Here is a 20986-nt window from a genome sequence, read left to right on the forward strand (position 1 = left end):
TCACAACCTCCCTGGGCAACCCATTCCAGTGCCTCACCACCCTCACAGGAAAGAATTTCCTCCTTATATCCAATCTAAACTTCCCCTGTTGAAGTTTTAACCCGTTACCCCTTGTCCTATCGCTACAGTCTCTAATGAAGAGTCCCTCCCCAGCATCCCTATAGGTCCCCTTAAGATACTGGAAGGCTGCTCTGAGGTCTCCACGCAGCCTTCCCTTCTCCAGGCTGAACAGCCCCAACTTTCTCAGCCTGTCTTCATACAGAAGGTGCTCCAGTCCCCTGATCATCCTCGTGGCCTCCTCTGGACTTGTTCCAACAGTTCCATGTCCTTTTTATGTTGAGGACACCAGAACTGCCCACAATGCTCCAGGTGAGGTCTCATGAGAGCAGAGTAGAGGGGCAGGATCACCTCCTTCGACCTGCTGGGCACACTCCTTTTGATGCAGCCCAGTACAGCGAGGAAGCTGTGTCCAGCCAAGCAGGTACTCCTGGATTTTTGCTTAAATGATGTTTCGTGAGCCTGGCTCAGCTGCTGACACCTCCTCCCTATGCAGCATGTCTGCACTCTTTTGCAGCAGCTCCATCTTCCCCTCTCAATCTGTGCTGATAGCAATGCATCAGCAGATAGACTTTATTTTTCTAGTCATTGTTTTTGAAGATGCTGCCTGGCCCAGCTCAATTCCAAGAACTGAAGCAGTCAAAGAAACTTCTACACTCTCATCAGCATCGCTGCTCCGGCACCTTCCCACACTGCAGCAAGAATCTGCACAACCTAAACCGAGACCACACGCAACAGAAGGGCTGAGCGACGCACGCAGGGAGCTGCCCCAACAGCACCTCAGCACCCTGCAGACACCGGAGGGGGGTGGGCAGGCTCCAGCACCGTGCTGTTACACTGCCCCAGAATGTGCTCATGCAGAAAACCCTCCCCACTGCTGTTTGTCCAGGCAGCTAACCAAACCACAGTGCTTCCTCGGCGGTGGTAGGGAGAAGGCAGGAGATAGGGCTGTTCACTCAGCTCCCTCCCAAGGGCCATACTCCTGGACAGGATTCACACACCACAGCCTCTTCTCTGCTTTGCAGTACTACAGGTTGCAGAGTGTGAAGCATGAAACTTGAAAGGCAGCACGGCAAGCCTCAAGTGAGGAGTCTAAACTATTTTCAGGCACAGAGGGAAAGGAACAGATTTCCTTTTTTCCCTGAATAAAGAAAGCCAGAAACATTGAAAGAGAAAAACCTCTGGACTACTCGTTTTCAGCTAATTGCATCCATGGAAATAGCAACAGAAATGCCCACACCTGCTATGTTTTGGTCACCTTAAACTGTTTTCTGGACCTTGTCAGATTCATCACAGGCATCAAACTCAGATAAATTTGGCACTGGGGCTGCAGCTGTGACAGTCAGAGCTGTGGAACAATAAGCTTTGAGTCACCCTAAGAAAGAAGCAAATGAGCCAGCGCCTTCCCAGTGATCCAGTAATGGTTTGTGTTTCCAGAGAGATCTCTGCCTGGGGACTCACAGGCATTTATGAACCCTCACAATCCCCAGCTGAACCACAGTTATCAGTACCTCTTATACTGCACAGGGCAAACCCAGGCAGAGGAGAACAGCACTTGGTCCCAATCATGCAGCAAGGAACAGAATCCAAATAACAAGATTACAAACCTCAAACTCCTCCTCCCTATCTATAACACAAATGCAGACTCTCATATAAGTAATTTCATTTAACTGACTGAAATTTACCCTACAGCGCGGACAGTCTTTATATGGTTCTAAAAGCACATTATCAAACCCTTTGTGCACCAGTACCCAGCACCATCCTGTAATTACCCTCTCAAAGTATGCCTTAACCAAGACAACTGGGGGGGAGTTTGTGGCTGAGCAGTTTCTTGCACCCTAAAAGGCACTTTCCTTACAGAAGTGTGGAGCCCAAGAGGACGCTGGCCACTGCCTGGCTGAACAGCTGCTCCTGCTACAAATCTGATAGGCAAGGGGAAGAAATAGTAAGACAGAATATAGCTAGGGAACCTGACTTACACCAGGGATACACTTGGCTGATGATGTGACATTGTATTTCAGAGCAGCTTCCAGGCGCACGGCCCCAGTGAAGGAAGAAAGCTGCTGTCCCTTCCTAAGACTGCACATTCTGTAGCCCCTGTAGTCTGCCTTGGTGCATTGAGGGTTAATCCAGGCTAGCGAATAAGGGGGATGAAGATCAGCTCATCTTTTCCATTCAGGCAGAGCCTGCTACAGAAAATGCTGGTTTCTAGATGCTCAGTGTCTCAGTGACTTCCAGGAACAGTGAGCTAAACTCAGCTGCTCTTCCCAGCACCAGCTGAGGGGGCAGCAGGAGATGGAACACAGCCCTGTTCTTGGAAGGCAGGAAAAAATAAGGCTCTGGCAGAGCTGTGCAAACTCTCCTCTCTCCCCTCCCCAAAAGCCTCTTTCAGCATCTCTAATTCCTCACAGAACAGCTGGGTTGGTTTTTCCTTTTATCAGATAAACATAAGAGCAATGCAAGAAAACTGCAGGCAATTCTTAAGCAGAGAGAGGTTAAGTTAATCTCATAAATAAACGATAAGCTCATCTCCATGAACTCCCACATGCCCCATGATTTTGCTCACTTTAGTGCACGACCTACTGTACTTCTTAACATTTTCTTGTTAGATAAACACAGAAAGCTATAGAACCATCCAGCTCATGGAAACTATTTTTGGCTGCTTTATCTTCATGCAATACAAATTCCAAGGGATGATTGGATATTTGGACTTCTCCCAGCCTGGCTGACTGCGAAGGGAGCAGACGGTAACCTCATTGCTATTCTTCTGTGGAAACAAACATCTTTTAGAGATGACAAGTATCTGGCTTGTAGGTACAGTACTCTGAATGAGATTCAGGGAAATAGAGCAGTCACCAGCTGCGAGGAGAGCCTCGAGGCGCACACAAAAGGAAAACAGGAATCAGGCTGAGTTTGTTCCTCACAAGCTGCCCTTGAAATACAAGGCAGCAGCACAGAGCTGTGAACAGAGGGAGAAATCCTGCTGCAGTCTGCAGGCAGCAGCGTGGCTGGAGGAGAATTCACCCCATCTTTTATACAGACCCAAGTCTCCCTGCAGGAAGAGAAAAGAAAGGCTGTGACATGTGTGCCCACAGGCCCCAGCTGAGCACCCAGCAAACGGGCTCCCTTGCCAGGCATCTTGGCCAAGAGGCCAGGAATGAATGGGCCAGACAGCAGCTCAGACTAACAACTGGTCACGCCAGGACAGGGCCAGGGCTGCGAGAGGCACTGCGGGAGGAGCTGCTGCCTGAGATACACAGGAGCTGTTCAGCAGATAAGCCGCCTGTCTCCAGTGCAATCGGTCTCCCACCTAACACAAGTGCCCCATGCACTTAAAATGCTGCGCTTTTGTGTTTGTCGGGTGTGTTTTTTCACCTGCTGTACAGAAGGAAAATGCAAATCTGCATTTACACAGGACTCTGAAGCTCCTTGCAATGCCAATGTTTAGAAGACAAGCAGGCTTCAGTGCTCTCTTTCATAGATTTGGGGGCTATAAAACCAAAACCCAGCCAGGGAACAGCACAGAAAGCAATGTAGAGTCAGCAGCAAACTGCAAGACCAGTTTACAGGTTGTCAGACATTTTCCACTTGCTGATTTCTAGGTTCTCAGACACCAGCTAAGACACTGAAGCGCTCTCCTGTCCCTCTGGGACTTCAGACTTCCACCAGCATGACACACCATTTATCTCTGCTACCTTCAATTAGGAACAGGAAGCAAAGACTTGGGCACTAGGCTCATTTTTAGCTGTGTGAAACTGTGATGACCCGGCTACTTGTCCATAAATCAATGTGGACATGCTGATTTACACTCTATGAGAAATAGGCTCATTAGCTAGAATTAAACAGAGGCCCAAGCCACAAGATTGAAATTCAGTGCTCTTGAACACCCTGTTCAGTTCAGGAACTGGGGATTTGCTTGGTGCCTTCCTATATTTAGCATACAGTAATGTAATTGAAGCAACAAAATTAGACCTGCAAATAGACTGGTTTCTCAGTACTTAATCAAAGACCTTTTCCTAGAACTGCAGAGGGCTGAAATTAAAAGAAAGGAATGTGTGGTAATCAGCCCCATGGAGACAGGAGGAAACCACCATGAGTTTCAAGTCCAAACACTCATCCTGGCCAGCTGAATATACCCTTGTTCAAATGAAACGTGGCTTCAGTGACCCAGGCTAGGGATTGCATGAAACACTTCAGAGAGCACAGCCCACGCACAAGGAATTACTGAGCAGATGTAACTGTCATGGTCTGCAATTCACTGTACAATAAGAACGTCCTTGAACCCTTCATCCTTAATAGATGAAGGAAATGACTTGTCTGAAGTACCTCTGCAATAATGCTAACCTGTTTCTGTCAGTGGCTTTTGTGAACAGCAACAGGTTTAGAAAACAGAGACTGAAAGACTAATCCAGTGTACAAACCGCATACAGCAGGCGGCAACAGTGCTGCAGCAGCACTTAAAGCAAGAAAAGAAGGCAGGAACTTGTGGCACTGCACTTGTTCAAATTCGCTGTTAATAAATCTTACAAGATAAACTAGAAGACTCCATTTTCTTCTTTCTCTTCTTCTTAATCCTCTACATTTTACTGGGGGGGGGGGGGGGGGGGGCCTGAATAAGAGAATTACACTTAAAAATATCTTCTTTTTCTGTCACTAGCTTTCATATTACTGTTAGGAAGAGCTCTTCATATTCTAAGCTAAATGCTAGAAGAATAGGACAAAGAAAATATTCTCTAAGCAGAGAACAGTGAGACATTTAAGAAGTGTTGATATGCTTCAGAAACTGTCAAAGCTTGCAGCTGACAGTGAATGCAAAGAAGCATCATTTTTATGTATTTCTACAGTATCAGCACCTCAAGCCTCACAGTGCCAGTTAGGACATGCAAAGACACCATGCATGCAGAGCTAAGTCACAGGAAGGTCTTTTCAGATGTATTTTAGAGCTGTGTTTTCTAGCTTTGGCAATACCCTTGAAGAGGTCAGTTGTATCTCCCCACCTCTTCTGCTCATGCTGTATGCAACTGTTCTGCCAGCAGATGTAGCAGCCTGGCATGCGCAGAGCATGTCCCTAGAAATGTCCTCTAAGCAGCCTCTGCCAAAGACGTTTTAGGACTGAATTTACTTCCCACATGTAGAAGCTACTGACTTCTCTTGGCAAATTTCTCCTGTGTAACGTGGGATCGCTACTGGATCAAGAGAGATGAGGTAGAAAGATTAAGAGCTCCCCTGCACTGCTTTCATACTCTCACCCCAAGGTGAAAACAGAGCAGGGAAAGCGAGAAAGTAGAGAGAAAGAGGACACAGGAACCAGACAGCAGCAGCACAAACCTAAATCAGCCACTGTGCCTTTGATTCAGCCTGAGGCAAGACAGATGAGCAGGAAGGGCCCAGCCGCTCTCCTTCATCACCTGCAGTGGAAAAGCAGCACTGGGCTCTAAAGCTGAATCTAAGAAACACTCAAAGCTCCAGACACTCAGAATTGATTATGTAAAACTACATTAGGGAAAGGGTTTCTTGTATGGTGCAGTTGAATGCAGGTCCACGAAACATTACAGCATAATAAAGCATTCATAAATATTAATAATTCATTTTCATTCCATGCCTAGTTCTGTTCCTTCCATTCGTCTAATAATTAATATTGCTTTCTCATCATCATTGCTTGATAGGAGGAACAAACGATTAGGCAGAGAATCGTATTTGTGATGAATGGTGATGAATAATACCAGGCGCAAACTGGGAAGTGTGAGAGTGCACAAATGGATTGCCCTAACCTCCAAGTTAACCTCGCAACACAAAAGCCTCTTTGATATCCACAGATACTGGCATTTCCTAGAAGAAGACTGAGGAGAAATCATTTACTCTTAAATTACAAAACACCCACTGGAGACCTAAGTACCTTTGAAAAACACGTCATGCAATTCAGGGAAACACACTGCAGTGTTTTAAGAAAAGCCAAGTTACCTTCTCATCAAGAGAACAGTGAGGAAACAGAAGCAGGATTACCACTTCTGCCATTGTGGTGAACCTATTCAAGCTGAGAACAGCAGAGCTGTACTGGAAGACCAATGAGAAGCTGTGAGGCAAAGCCAATGGGGAGGTAGGGGAGCATACAGACATATATATAATAAGTATCTCTTATCATACAACTCAAAGCAGAATCAGCATGTGAACTAGTTTAACACTTCACTCTTAGCCCTGTCTTCTTTTTCTGCCCAAAGGCTTGCTGTTCTTTTGAACAGGCTTTTCCTTACTGTTGCATGCTTTGGCAGCAAGGAGCTCAAATGAACCAGCTGGTAAGTGGCATTGGGGTACGTGCCTGTACCTTTGAAGAGCTTCCTGGGGCAACATCTCACGCTCTTCTGCTGCAATTTGTTATGTAGGAGCAGTCTGGGCTTTCAAATCTCATCCAGGCCTTGCGCCCATAGCAGGCAAACCCCTGTAACATGTCCCTGCGGAGGCACAGCCAGCACATAGGAAGACCTGCCTATCGTTCTTATAAATCCTTTCCTGGAGCAGGTACAAAGGTGGGAGAATTCCCTCAGCTCCCAGGCATGCTCTCTCATGCAGCTGGACAGGGCCATGGCATGCACAAAAGCTCAACAGTGAGCGCAGCATCTTTGCTTTAGCAGGGAGGCTCGAAGCTGTACAGACCCCACGCTCCCTTCCCAGCTCATCAAAAGAGGAATTATAGCTTCAGCATCTGCACCATCATTCAGAACATTTTCAAAGGAAATCAATTCATGAGTTTAGCAGGAGCTTAACTCGCCAATGAACAGAACATCCAAGAATAACCACCGGGCTACCACCTCCCACTGACACTTAATCCAAAATTGATACTGCTTTGGGGGGGTGATGGCTTTGAATCCCAGCCAGCTCACCTCCCCCTCAAACCAGCAGCACGCTGTGACCTTTCCTGACCCAGAGCCTTTTCATTTATTTTCTATTTTGATTCAATAGCTATGAACAACCTATTCCTAAAGGAGCTGAAGTGTCATTCTGGCCTGCAAGAGTCACGAGAGGCCTTAAATCCAGCAGGCACACAGAAGGATAATCCCCCCAGAGCTCATCCCTACAGCCATACAGAAGGAAGAAGCCAGGGGAAAAGTTCTTCACTCTGAACTCCCATATAGTTGTTTTTCTTGAGTAATCCCTTTTGGCACATTGAAACCCCAGCCAAAAATCTGATGTCCCAGATTTCCCCAGTATTAAAAACTGCCATCTGCAAACCACCTATCTTAACACCGCTGCTGGGGCTCTTGTCTGCAAGTTATCTGAACATGTACTTTCTAAAAAGCTTATTACCAGTCAGTGTTTTATAATACCTTTTTCTTGAGGCCTAATAATTTAGAAATTAATTCATTATCCTCCTGTGATTCTAGCGTATTATTCTGCTGTCATCCAAACACAGATCAGAACTACTCACTAAAGGCTTCTACTTATTTTCATCATTAACAATTGCACCATTTCCATTTCAAAGAGGCCTTACACAATCCTTTTTCTGTTTCAAGCCGGATGTTTGAATTCTCTGTCGTCCTTGAAGACAGCAGCCAAGGATAATTTTACGTTTTCCTTTTCATTTCCAGTTTTCTGCACTTCATTGCTCATTTATATTAACTGTACCCCACGCTCCCTTCCACGTTGCTTTTACTTTTCTGTTCCTAATACTGTCTTCACAACAGAACAACGATCAGCTTTCACGAAGATGCCTCTTTCCTGGGGGCAGAATCACAGTTCTTTTCATATAAAGCACTGTTCTAAAAGAATATCTAATTCTAATTTGGTGGTTTTTTTTACTAGAAACATTCCTCAAGCTTAACTGAAAAAGTCCTTCAACTCTGGGTAATTACACATCACATTATTAGCTGGGAAAGTCTTTTTATTTAGATTTATCTTCAACGAGGTTGCAATCATGGAAATACTCCCAACTTCCAATTCAGATGTGCCCTGTCTGTTGAAACACTACCCAGTGATTTCTTGTAAGCCACACAGCACATAAATCCTTCCAGTCCAAGAGGCTACACCTGGTGATTTGTGTGACCATCAGGCACTTACCTTCTCTGGATCCAGATTCGTGAACTCCAGTTGCAGAACAGCCACTGAGTCAATGTAGCAGCAGGGACTAATACTCACTTCCACCCCCACCACCAAGTGAGAACTCTGCTCTCCTTGGCATGCAAACCATCTTCCCACTGCTTTGACTGGGTGCTGGGCTTAGACCCAGACCTTAGAAGAAGTGCTCCTAAAATGGATGTGAAAGAAAGGGAAGAAAAACATCATGGCTGGAAAACAGCAGAGAGGGACAATGTAAGAACCTGGATTCTGACCAGTGCTGATCATGATGAAGACTGGCAGCTGGGGATTAAGATCCCACTTTGCCTGGGGGATTCCCGCAAGGACAAAAGGAAAGGAACAGGAAGAGACCATCAGTGAAAGGAGCAGAAATATCTTGCTGGGTGTCTCTTTGGGGCAGAACCCTCCTAGGTGGAGCCCAGAGGAGAAAAGAATGGAAAAGGGTCAGAAGAACAACTGCATTTACTGAAAAGCTTTTAAATCCTGGGAGCACAGGTACCTCATGCTACCCAACAAGAAACTACTCATAGAACTGTTGCTTTTAGCATTCAATTAAGTGTTTGGTTGAGCTGCTCCCCCCAGCACCTTCACTGAACCATCCTGTGCAAAGCCAAACACAAACTCCCTCTGAGCTGCCAGCCTCAGCTGCCCCAGATACCTCCAGTGGGCTGAAGCCAGGCCTAGCCAGGAACTCAGGGTGTTCACTAAATCTCACCATGGGAACACTTCAAACCCCAACCAAACAGATCCTTGCCTACACTTCTTGCTGATACTTGTATGTTAGAGCCCGAAATGATCCCTCAAAGTTCTTCTTTGAAGAACTGCATTTTTTGGTCTTAGAGAAGGGTAGAAGGAGGTAGAAAAAAAAATCTGGGTTTGGAATGTCAGCAGGCAAATTAGAGGTTTCATCTGAAAAGCAGCTCAGGCACTTGGTGTGTTCAGAACTAACCACAGATCTTAGGGTAACTTAAAAATCACCCCCCAAATTGCCCAACAAGATCAATGCTAGGATCCAGCCAAATCTTCCCCCACATCTGACAGTTCCCAGGACTTCAAAGGGAAGGAAAAAACAAACAAAAGTCCATTATGTATAATTAAGGGAGAGGTTCTTTTAAAGGCTTGTCTTGTGCTTGGACCTCAACTCTTCTGCTTTCCCCAGCCCCCTCTCTATCTTGTCAGGTTTTTTGCACAAGAATTCACAAAGCCTGATTCTGAAGAACGTAGCAAAGATGACAGAATACACCCAGCTGCTGAAAACGACCATGGAGAAGATTCAGGCTTAAAGGTAAAGACAATTGTCAGTGGCTAAACAAAGACTCTCAGCTTCTCACTACATAGCCAGGCACTAAAAAGTGAGTGCTACAACCAGCACCAGAGTAATTCAGCATGTCTGTCATGATGTAATTGAGTTTGGAAGGGATGTCTGGGTTTCATTGAGTCCACCAATTTAGCTCAAAGCAGGGTAACCTCCAATTAGACCGGATTGCTCAGGACATTATCCATATGAGTTCTGACACATCAGGTCCGCAATTAGTTCTGTTGCGAGAGGAGACATATACAAATAGACCAAATACTGGACCAAACTAACAAACTGTGGCATTTCCAAAGGAGTTCTTCCCATCTGTAGAGTGAAAGCATTGTTACAAACCAGGACAAGTGTTTAGCCACAGCTCCTGAAAGCCAAACTGGTGTTTACTCTTGGATGTGGAGAGCAGCCTACCAGGAGGGAGAACAGCCAAGAGCTCCCTGATGACCTTTTGGCTTCCATAAGTGGTTTCCAAATGTTACTTCACACTCACAGGCCATCCATGCAATAACAGAGTATCATATAAAATTGTCATTTTATCTGGTCAATGCTACATACATCTGAGTTACAGAAACAGCACAAAGCCACTAAAGAATTCTCAGATTAACATACTGCACAATCCCATTTCTTTTAAAACCTCCTCAGCCCCATCCTTTACTATACAAATGGAGAACTGTTCTAAACTCTGAGGCAATCTGCTGCCGTCCTTGACATGTTTGACTTTCATCAGTTTTTTACTGGAGAACTAAGTGGAGAAATAAACCCACGTCTGGTGACACCGCACTCTGACTCTGAACTAGCAAAACCATGGATGCCGAGAGGAAAACTTTTCTTTGCAGTTTTAATTCCTTGCACTAATTACAATATTAAGGACAGAAGAAGATAAAGCACCCAGTACTCTCTACACATAGTTACCAATAGTTCCTGGTTCTGTGGCAACTGTACACATCCACTTACATGCAAAGTACATCCTACAACATGTATGCCTTGCCAGTGCTTCAATTCAAATCTTCAAGCTCTTTTGGAATGTCATTACGAGTCATTAGAACATCAGTTTTGTCTGGATCGGTCACCTACATTATCAACTGTAACCTTAAAAGGACAAATAAAGAACATTGCGCTATTCTGCCTCTGGAAGCTAGGATCTATCAAGCATAATGCCACATGAGAAGCTTTATGAACAGTAAATAAGGTTTACTTCACCACAAAACACCTGAGCTGGCCACCCTGTGCTGCTTTGAAGCTGCAGGTGTTCGAGGAGCCTGCTTTGCAATGCACCAGTCTTCACTGAAACACTGTCCCTGGGACCTTTCTCCTATGCAGCAGAGGCTATTAAAGAGGTCAGAGATCTGGCCTTGCCCTGGGACAAGAGACACAGACCTTCCTGCCTTATTTTCTGTAATTCATTCATGCTTTACTAAATGTAATTGATTGTCTCTATTTTATGAAGGTATTTTTTTCACTGCAATCTCCTTTAAAGGTTGGAAAGGTGGAATACAGGCAAACTCGGAAAGCTGTTACGCCCTTTGCTTGAAAGCATTAGTGCCTGTCCACTGGTTTTATTTCAGTTCTGTGCTGGAGTCAGCTCACCTCTATAGACTTAATAAAGACGTTAAAGAACCAACCAGCCCTAGAAAAATCAGGAAAGAGCAACGTGGCTTGATTTATTTTCAAGGCTTTTTCCACTCATCGCTGTCTTTCCCACTTACAAGTTACATTTCACCCCAGCCTGCACTGTTTTGATATCTCAGCAATTCATTTAATTCATTACTAATGCAATGCAGTTTACAAGGGATGCATTTCTGGCATTCACTGGTTAGTATATCTCAGCAATGGCCTGCCTTAAACTTATCTCAAGGGCTCTGTGTAAAACCCACACAGGAACATCCCTCCGCTGGATCCACCTCCTGCAGGGATAGAAGCACTCTCCGAAAGTGAAAAGATAAAGAGATCACCTCGATATGTTTGTGAACACACATGGCAGTGGTTCCTAACCCGGGGTACTGGAATCCCTGAAGGCGTAACTACCCAGGTCACAGCGAAGGTATCTCCATGAACACAGTTATAGCTGACAGAGATGGGGTTTTGTAAATCAAAGTGCAGTGTGGATCTTGACTCAAGACAGGGAGGATGGGTACCTCTGGGAAGGAATATGGTAGCTTAAGGATTAGGAAAGTATATGATGGGAAGGTGCAGATGGGAGGCACACCTCCCCATAGGCATGGAACAGCACATTTCCAGCAGCCACTGTCTCATGATCTGCCCTTGACTCCAGTACTTACAATGATGGCTGTTGCTAATACCTATGACTGCTACTGCCTGTGCACTACAGCAACACAAATCTGGGAACCCCTGGCACAGGTTACAACAGGCTGAATTCCAATTTGATACCAGTTAAGCCAATATGAGCTCTCAGAAACTGTTGCCACATGTTCTCTCCATGACGCACTGCATAACAAGCAGCCCTTATTTTGTGATGGCTTCAGTTTCAGAGTGAGTTCAGTTTCAGAGTGATTTCGGTGTATGGCCCCACTTTCAATCCTTTGCAGCAGAGTGACTTAGAGCTGGGTAAATGTGTCAACACCAGTGTCTGTGGAGACAGCTATATGGTCATGTAGTTACATAGGAACAGAAACAACAGTACTCAGGGCTGCTCCTAACTACTGGAAACATCCACGTACACAACAAAAAGCCTGTGAGGAACATTTGCGTCATCTGGGTGTTATTTAACTTCTTTTAGCTGAGACAAGTCTATCTCAAAGCCCTAAAACCCCAACACCCCTCATCTCTGAGACTCTGATGACAGCCTGGGTTTAGCAAACAGCACCACTCAGGTCAGGCTGGCTGGCTGACGTGTCACCCATGATATATCCTTACTTGCAGTGCCATCACTCCATAAGACATGAATGGCTGTTTTCACCACTGGTCAGATTCACCCTAAAATCACAAGGCATCTTCCCTTTCCTGTCATTGGCCATGGTGATCATAGAACCAGAGTGGTTTGGGTTGGAAGAGACTTAAAGCTTATCCAGTTCCAACTCCTTGTCACGGGCAGGGACACCTTCCACTAGAGCAGGTTGTTCCAAGCCCCATCCAACCTGCCCTTGAACACTGTCAGGGATGGGGCACCCACAGCTTCTCTGGGCACGCTGTGCCAGTGCCTCAGCACCCTCACAGGGAAGAGCTGCTTCTTTACATTTAACCTAGATCTACTCTCTTTCAGTTCCAAGTTTTCGGCCACAGAGGTCTCCAGGAATGAAACAATATTGACAGCAACCAGGGGATCCTGTGCTGTTGCCCAAAGCAGTCTTTGTGGATAGGTTTTTCTAGATCACACCCTGATCCTTCATCCAGGAGAAAGGCAATTAGTTTCAGTGCTTTGGTAGGTTCCCTTCTGTGCAGAGGAGGGGGTGATGTGAGAATGCTTGCAGTAATGGGAAACCTCTCTGAGGAAACCAAAGAGCTTTTGTCCTTCTGTCTGGAACCTGTCTTGCTCTCTTCTGGCTAACTGGGTCTGATGAAGTTTGAGATGTACTGCACAGTCTCCTACATACCAACTCTTTCAGGAACTAGAAGTCTGAGAAGAAAAAGCCATTCATGAGAAAAGATGGGTTTTGTGGGTGCTTCTTGAGCCGCAGCATGTAGCCTTTACGGTATGTGGCTATTTACTTCCGCTCTAACTGTACTTTTAGCTTTCAGCAATGACAGCTACAGTCCTTTTTTCATATAAAAATCACTCAGTATTAAATGAAATAGGTTTTAAGTCAAAATGCTGACTTTTAAGAGGAGGAAGATTCTTTAAGCAGCATTCACTAATCAATCCTGAGAAGTCAAGCTAAAGCCAAAAGGCCCATTTCAGCTTGCAACCCGTGGACCCATCCTGTTCCCATGGAGCTCTGCAGCCTTGTGAGCTACTTCTAAAAGTTCTTCTCATGATTTATTTCACTGTTTATCAGACAGCCAACAGTATTATAACTTAAATATATGCACTCCATCCTCAAATAAATATGCTGTCATTTTTCATCGATACATTCACAGACAGAATTTGTTAAAAATTAACAGCTTTTTGAGAAACTGGAAAACAGATTTATTAAATTCACTCAATACCTCCCAGCCAATCACATAAATGCTTTTATATCTTTGTTTAGAACAATTACTCTTCAGTCAGATTGGCTTTTACCACTTGCTGATAATTCCTGGCTCCTCAGCCAACCGAACATAACCAACAACTGCTGCTCAAGAGGTACTATAATATAGTACCAGCATACTGTGGGTTTTGTGATGCTTTGCTGCTGCCTTGAATTGTCCTGTGCACAGAAAGAGTGCTCTGGAAGGAACCTCTGTGTTTTACCCACATATCTTTACTTCATTGTGATACTGACAGGAAAAAACTCTGAGGGAAGCATGTTCACTAAACTCAGTATAAGAAACACAGACACAGAACAAGCAAGAGAAAACAGCCAAAGACAACTCCTGGGACACAGCATAAGTAGATGGGAGAACCTGAGGCAGATCCCAACTCTTTCTTTGCGTGACATTCCCTTATTTTGAAGGCATTCCTGGGAGTCCCCTTCCAGCAAGCCCCAGCGCAGAGGGCAGAGGGCAGGGCAGGAGCTGTGTACCAACTATACATCACGTTAGAAACAGTCACAGGAATTTCCACCTGCACACACAGCTCACCTCAAGAGTTGTGTTTCATTTGTGAGCACCCCAAGGTGTCTTTAGCCTGCTGGGCCCATTAGAACAGAACAGGCATAAAAGAACATCATCGTCTCCCCAGCACTGCTGGCTTTATACTGTTACCACAGGGCACAAAGAACGACACTGATGGTGTAACGATGTTAAAGCAGGCCAGTGACTTACCTGGGGAGAAATTCTGAGCTGGGAGAGGATTCTTCCCAGACTTGTGCATCACTTCAGCTCCATTCATGTCTTTGAAACTGATTTAAAGGAAGCAAAAAAAAAGAAAAAGGTAATTTTACACTTTGGGAATATGTTCTTCCAGGAAAAACTGATTCACTAAACACATTGGACCTTTCCCCCCCCTTTAATTCAGCACAAGAGTACTATAAGCCCTTAATGCCTATATTGATCCAGCTAAATGTAGGCATCTAACTGAAATTCTTAGAACATGAGCTTCTTTAAGCATCTCTAATGAAGACAGAAAGACACATTTTACTCAAATCTGCCCTATCATTTGCAACGCCCAGATTGCCCTGCTGGAGGATCCAGCATTTCTTAAGTTTGTAGGCTCATATCCTATGACTCTACCAAGTTTATTCTGCTGTCCCTTCAAGGATCAGAGGCAAAGAGCCTGATTACCCGGCCTGTTTGGAAAAAAAATATATCTTTTTAAGCCTCCTTCTGCTCCTTTCCCCGTGGCAGCTGAGCCCATTTTCAGCACCTCATTGTTCAGGACCTGCTTCTGCATTTTCTAGACCTCATAAATGCCCCTGAACTGGGAACTTCGGTTGCAATTTGCTGTATGACATGGACTGATACGGCTACTGCCCCCTTCTGAAATCCAACATACTCTTTTCTTGCTTCTTCCTCAAAGTGGAAAGAATGAAGCGCTTGTCCTGGGTGAGGCAGCAGCTCCTGACCTTGCAGGAGCACAGTGGGAGCCAGGAACTGCTGCCACCCCAGAGGTGTGAACCTGCCGATGGGCTGCAAAGGAGGAGTTGTAATGCTTCTGGAACCACGTCCCAAACTTTCCCTTCCCCTTCACTCTGTCCCTGCTGTGCCCGTTGAAGCCCTAAGATGAACTGCACTTGGCAGCTTCCTAAGCAGTGTGAGGAATGGGCTCCTCCCACTCCGAGCCATGGTCCCGCTGGCACACTCAGACAAGCTGTGGGCTCACTGGCAGGTACAGCCAGTGCCTCCTGTCCTTGGTGTCACTGAACGCTGCATGTTTGTGGCCACCACCAAGGCCTTTCTGTGTGTCACAGCTTCCTGAGCCAGCAGCAGGGCTCTGCTGTCTACTGCTGCGGAGGTTCATCAACCTCGGGAAAGACTGGAGATGCTCTCTCCATTTGTACGAGTCCTGTAAGCCTCGCAGTGCAGGACTGCTCAGGCACTTGGCCTTTCCTTGTTTCCCTGTTCAATCCAGGGTCAGACCATTGCTGGATCACTTGCTGGGGAAGAGTTTCACTTAGGGGCTTCAGGCATAACCACCACTAGTTACGTGGCAGCCTGCAGCACAAAGGGGTAGCTCCTTGGGAAACAAATGGGATGCAACATCCTCATGGTTTTACATCTCAGTGCCTCTTTTGAGTATCAAAATTCAACCACCACCACGCCCTATGAGGATATATTATACACATTTTTGTGAGTAATATAAAAAGCCAGCACTATTCCCTTACAGAGCACAAGATTGAGCCGGCCCACATTTATGGGGCCACAGTATTTAATCTGAAATAAGACAGAACAAAGCAGCTCAGAGATCCCCACTTTATCACAGATGTCTGAGATACGATTTGAAGCCTGGGACCACGCTCCTAGACAAAACACGCTCATTCAAACACAACAAGAGTGTGCAAGGAAATGGCTGTTTCGATTGTCATTCCACTGCTACAGAAGGGAAACTGGTAATTTGCCACACAAGCCTGCAATGCCTTTACTTTCTCCTACAGCCATTTTCCCTTTCCCAAAGCCTTCAGCACAGCCATTTTCATGCTCCACTGTAAACTGGATCACTGCGTACCCTGTGCCATTCTTGCTACATAAAAGCTGTACTGAACATATTATCATTCTATATACTATCTCTTCTGTATCTCTCACTAGGTCACAAAGAATAAATAGTTGATCTCAGCTATCAAATAAACACAACTGCCTGCTGCAAGTCTGACCCAGGCTGAGGTACAGCTATTACAGATAAGCTGCCATAACCATCTCACAGTTAAGTGCAGTGCATAACGCGCTGGTCAAACCACAGATTAGCAATAATAGGGAAACAATTCAAGTTAAAAAAAAAACCCAAAACTTTGCCTTCAAGCATGGCCTTTTTAATCAAATGTTTTCAATTCCGTGGAAAATACTTTTCTCTCCCAGTATGTTTAAGGACTGTTGTTGTTCTTCCATTTCTTGTGCAGAGCTACATAAAACCTCTTCTTTTTTACATATGTTGAACCCCAAACATTTCAGTTTTCAAAGGCAATCAGGGTTGGTCCTGCTCTTCTTTCTGAAGAAGGAAGTGTACTAAATTTAACTCTCATCTTCCAGGTGTACAAGTAAAGCTGGATTTGTTTCCTTTTAATGCACATGAAACAACGAGACAAAACCAAAATGCCCTTGTGCTGATATAGGTGTCTTAGGAAGCCAATGCTTTCATCTAGGCTCAGTTTAACAAAGAGAAGAATGCTAGGAAAAGGGATACATTCACTTTTTAGAGAACTCTACAATTAATTGTTTCACTGAAAATGAATATTAAACACAATTCTTCACCTCTTCCTTCCTTGCATGGGAACAGTGCTAGCATTTGGAACAAACCAACACACCACCAGTTTTTCAGCCCACAATCGCAGCCCCATCATGCCACCCTGCTGAGCAGAACTGACCAGCTTGCTCGGCCCTCCTGTCACAGTGCCTCTCTACCATCCTGTCACTGAGGAAAGAAGGTCAAGCAGATGACAAATTAATTCATACCTACTTTCAGACACCTTGACTCTACCAGGGAAACGTAAAGAAGCACTGCTGCAAGCCAGACCTGCACCCAAGCTGCTCCACATGCTCTCTACAGTAGGCACAGTCCTAACTCACACTTAGCTCCTGCCTGGCTATGAGTAACACCTGCATGGAGGGCAAGCATTTAGCAGCCCTCACAGCCAGGTGAAAAGGTCATTTGTCACAGGTGCCCCAGTTACCAATCCAATCACTTGACTACTTCACAAATGTCATCCATCCCCAGCGTGGACTGAGCTCAGCACCGAGCAGTGGCAGAACCCAACAGAGACAAGCTCAAGAACCAGAATATTTTCCAATAACCTGGCCAATGTTTTTGTTGTCCCTTCGAAGAGAATAAAAAAAAAATCCCAAACTATTTGATGCTCAACCTGTGATGCAACATCATAAATGCAGCTTAAACATCCTTCTGCTAAAGTCACTGACAAGCTTGATGTGAGCTGGCAACTTCCAATCTTCAAATAAGATTTCTGCCAGCAGAGACAAGAGTTTGGAGACAAGCACCCACATAAGCTGGTGTGATCAGAGCAAGTGATCCTCCAAAACCCCTTTGCAGAGATTTTATCAGAGCTGTCAAGACAGACAGGTCATGAGTCACACTTATCATTAACCCTCCTCCTGCAGTATTAGGATTTAAGGTAGAAAATTCAGGTGTGTAACAACCCATTGGGTAACCAGGTCAATCTGCCTGGTTGCACTTCAGATACTTCTACCAGGTGTCAACATGAATGGCTCAGGCATGGTTTACCACTTCAGAAAAGTGGTTAAACCAAGAAGCGTTACACCTGCATAGTATGGGTTAGAAGAGAAGCACCTCATGTAAGTATCACTGTGATAGCTGCAGCTAAACTTAACTTTTACAGATGATGTCCTGTCTCTATTTGATATCCAGTATCCCGACCCAGTGAAATGAAAGGCAAATCCCCATCACCTGCAGGGACTGTGCAGCACTGCACCTCCTGGTCAACAGCAGAAGAGGCAGACCAAAAGGTGCAGCACTGAGGCTGGTGCAGTTCCTGATTTGGTGGTTTTTCTCAGAGCATTGCATCATGTTAGTTCGCTTCCTTAAATGGATTTCCTCTCCAGAGTCCAGCACTACTGCCTTGAACAGTGACTTCAGCATCATACAAACATGCCTTCATCCTCCTCCCTGACTGTTCAGCTACTTTTAAGTCTAACCTTTGGGCAGCAGACAACACCAAATGCAGGCTCACTTGCATTCAGATGTTAAAAAGAAGTGCCACTATCCATTATCCTAGATAAGGAAGTGGGCACACTAAACACTATAGCCACCTCAGCAGTTGGACCATCCTTCTCAGCTCGGCACTGAGCTCTGCATTAGAGTGCAGAAGCCTTCCCAGGAAGAGGGAAAGATGGGGGGAATCTGCAGTGCTAGCAGCCTTCTTCCTCATTTTATTCATCCATCTTCTAATGCCATCTGCTCCTCCTCTTGATTTGCTGCATCCTCTCAAGGAGACTGCAAGCAGTGACTGAAATAAGCATTGAAGGCCCTCCACCTCCAAATGGGCCAGGATTTACCCCCTCAGATATTTCTAGACCAAGTATGATGACATGGCACTGGTTGTAACTGACATATTTCCAGAACAGGCTCACATTGCTTGAATCTGAACCAAGCCACAAGCATGTGCCGAGTTCCATCCTGCCACGCTCCCATCCACCGCAGGAAAGGGTATTTATAATACCCCCGCAGCTGGCTTGCCTTCCAGAGAAGGCAGCAAGGTCCAGTCCATCTGGTGTTGGAATTCTGCAAGGCAGAAGCAGCACCACACTCCTAATGCCTTAGAGATGATGGAAGAGCTTGTTTTAGTTCTTAACCTTTTCCTTCATGGCAGCAAGAAACCACCTCAGCTTGAGCAAACACGCTGCACCAGCACAAAGAATCACCCCAGCTGCCAAGCTAATTGTGGAGACAGGAATAGCTGGCAGGAGGATTGGACAGGAGATGGGGTGTCCTTTGTATCAGACATACACTAATGTCCTAAGCAAGACCACAAGTGAGGACTGTAACTTCCAGGATAAAGACCTGTCATTACTAAGTGCAGGGATTTTATCCTTTTAATGGAAAAATCTTGACAATCACCAATAGGAGCATTCAGGTGACAGTAAAACTGTGGTTGTTTTTTTCAATACATCTTAGAATCATAGAATCATAGAACCGTTAGGGTTGGAAAGGACCTTAAGATCATCCAGTTCCAACCCCCCTGCCATGGGCAGGGACACCTCACACTAAACCATCTCACCCAAGGCCTCGTCCAACCTGGTCTTGGACACTGCCAGGGATGGAGCATTCACAACCTCCCTGGGCAACCCATTCCAGTGCCTCACCACCCTCACAGGAAAGAATTTCCTTCTTATATCCAACCTAAACTTCCCCTGTTTAAGTTTGAACCCGTTACCCCTTGTCCTGTCACTACAGTCCCTAATGAAGAGTCCCTCCCCAGCACCCCTATAGGCCCCCTTCAGATACTGGAAGGCTGCTATGAGGTCTCCATGCAGCCTTCTCTTCTCCAGGCTGAACAGCCCCAACTTCCTCACCCTGTCTTCATACAGGAGGTGCTCCAGTCCCTGATCATCCTTGTGGCCTCCTCTGGACTTGTTCCAACAGTTCCATGTCCTTTTTATGTTGAGGACACCAGAACTGCACACAATGCTCCAGGTGAGGTCTCACAAGAGCAGAGTAGAGGGGCAGGATCACCTCCTTTGACCTGCAGTTCATGCTCCTTGTGATGCAGCCCAGGATACAGTTGGCCTTCTGGGCTGCAAGTGCACACTGCCCCATGATCACTTGAAAATGCAAGGACAGAAGGCTTTAATGAGCTGGAGCAAGAGAAGCTGGAAACTTCTGACAGACCTATGACTTCTCACATCATCAGAAAGAGCCTCCTCTGGGAAATGCAATTTTTATATTAACTTTATCCCTCAATGCATTGACTCCATCGATCGATGGCAACTTCCCAATGCTCTGCTTAGTTTTCTGCCAAGTCAGGATTGAGCTGGGGGACAAGTAAAGGCTATTAGTAAGAGAAAAATGCTGCACAGAAATCCAAACTCAGCAAAGCTATACCATAGATACTATGGCAAAATTCAAAGCAGCAGCAGACTTTCTTCTTCAGATGGGCAATAATGCTCATGTTCCCATGAGTGAGAAGTAAACTCTTTGCCTTGAATGCCCCTATCTGATTAGGAGCTGAAAAACCAATACATGCTCTGCCTGCCCTACTAAACCTTCTTGCATTCCTCACATTTCTGTCCAAGTGCATCTTATTGCTTGCTTCTTGCATTCTGCATCCCAGTTCCAAAGAATTGCCAGTTCTGGGAATATCCTTCTGTGTATCACCATTAAGTTCTTATTTTAGCTGGATGGCTTTTTGCTTATCTATTTGCATTTCCCCCTCATTTTCTAGCCTGAAAAGTTCAGCTTGTCCTATAGGCGAGTGTTCCTCAGTTCTGACCTGGGATAACACTGAAGTTTTGAAAACAATTTCAAGAAATGACTTCATTTTCCCTTAATCCAAAAACTTACCAACACAATTCCAAGCTTCTTGCAGCCAACAAGCTGGTTTGCAAAAGGATCCCAGCACCTCCTCTGACAAAGGCAGCTCGGCTAACCTTTGCTAACCTTCCTTCTACAACTGCATGCCAAAAGGCTCTCTTGGGAATTCTCCAGCAAAACTGGAGGCATTCTTAAAATATGGCTTAAAACATATCCTAATATTTTATGAACAAGGAATTAGGAGCACAGAGACAAAGCTACTGCAGCTGCAATGTAGACCCATGCCAAAATGGAGCAGAAAAAGGCAGCAACTGGGAAGTAGAGAAGGAAGATTTAGCAGAGCCCTACTGTGCAAGGTT

The 20986-nt window shown here is 45.4% G+C and overlaps 1 protein-coding gene across 3 annotated transcripts in view; it reads right to left on the reverse strand.

The window, feature by feature from the left end:
• Window positions 1-17273, reverse strand: part of MAPKAPK3 (MAPK activated protein kinase 3) — a 113294-nt gene extending 96021 nt beyond the window's left edge. The window contains exons 1-2 of one of the 3 annotated variants that reach the window (XM_057407691.1): window positions 17082-17273; window positions 14297-14373 (exon numbers count right to left, since the gene is read on the reverse strand). The gene's annotated coding sequence lies outside the window, so the exon portion shown is untranslated. Of the gene's footprint in view, window positions 1-14296; window positions 14374-17077 lie in introns of all 3 variants that reach the window. The other 2 variants (XM_057407693.1, XM_057407695.1) reach the window with 2 other exon arrangements.
• Window positions 17274-20986: the final 3713 nt, after the last annotated feature.

This window comes from Pezoporus wallicus, unplaced genomic scaffold, assembly GCF_028554395.1.
Source record: "Pezoporus wallicus isolate ANWC-B61680 ecotype Strahan unplaced genomic scaffold, APGP_CSIRO_Pwel_v1 contig_3568, whole genome shotgun sequence".
Classification (NCBI taxonomy): domain Eukaryota; kingdom Metazoa; phylum Chordata; class Aves; order Psittaciformes; family Psittacidae; genus Pezoporus; species Pezoporus wallicus.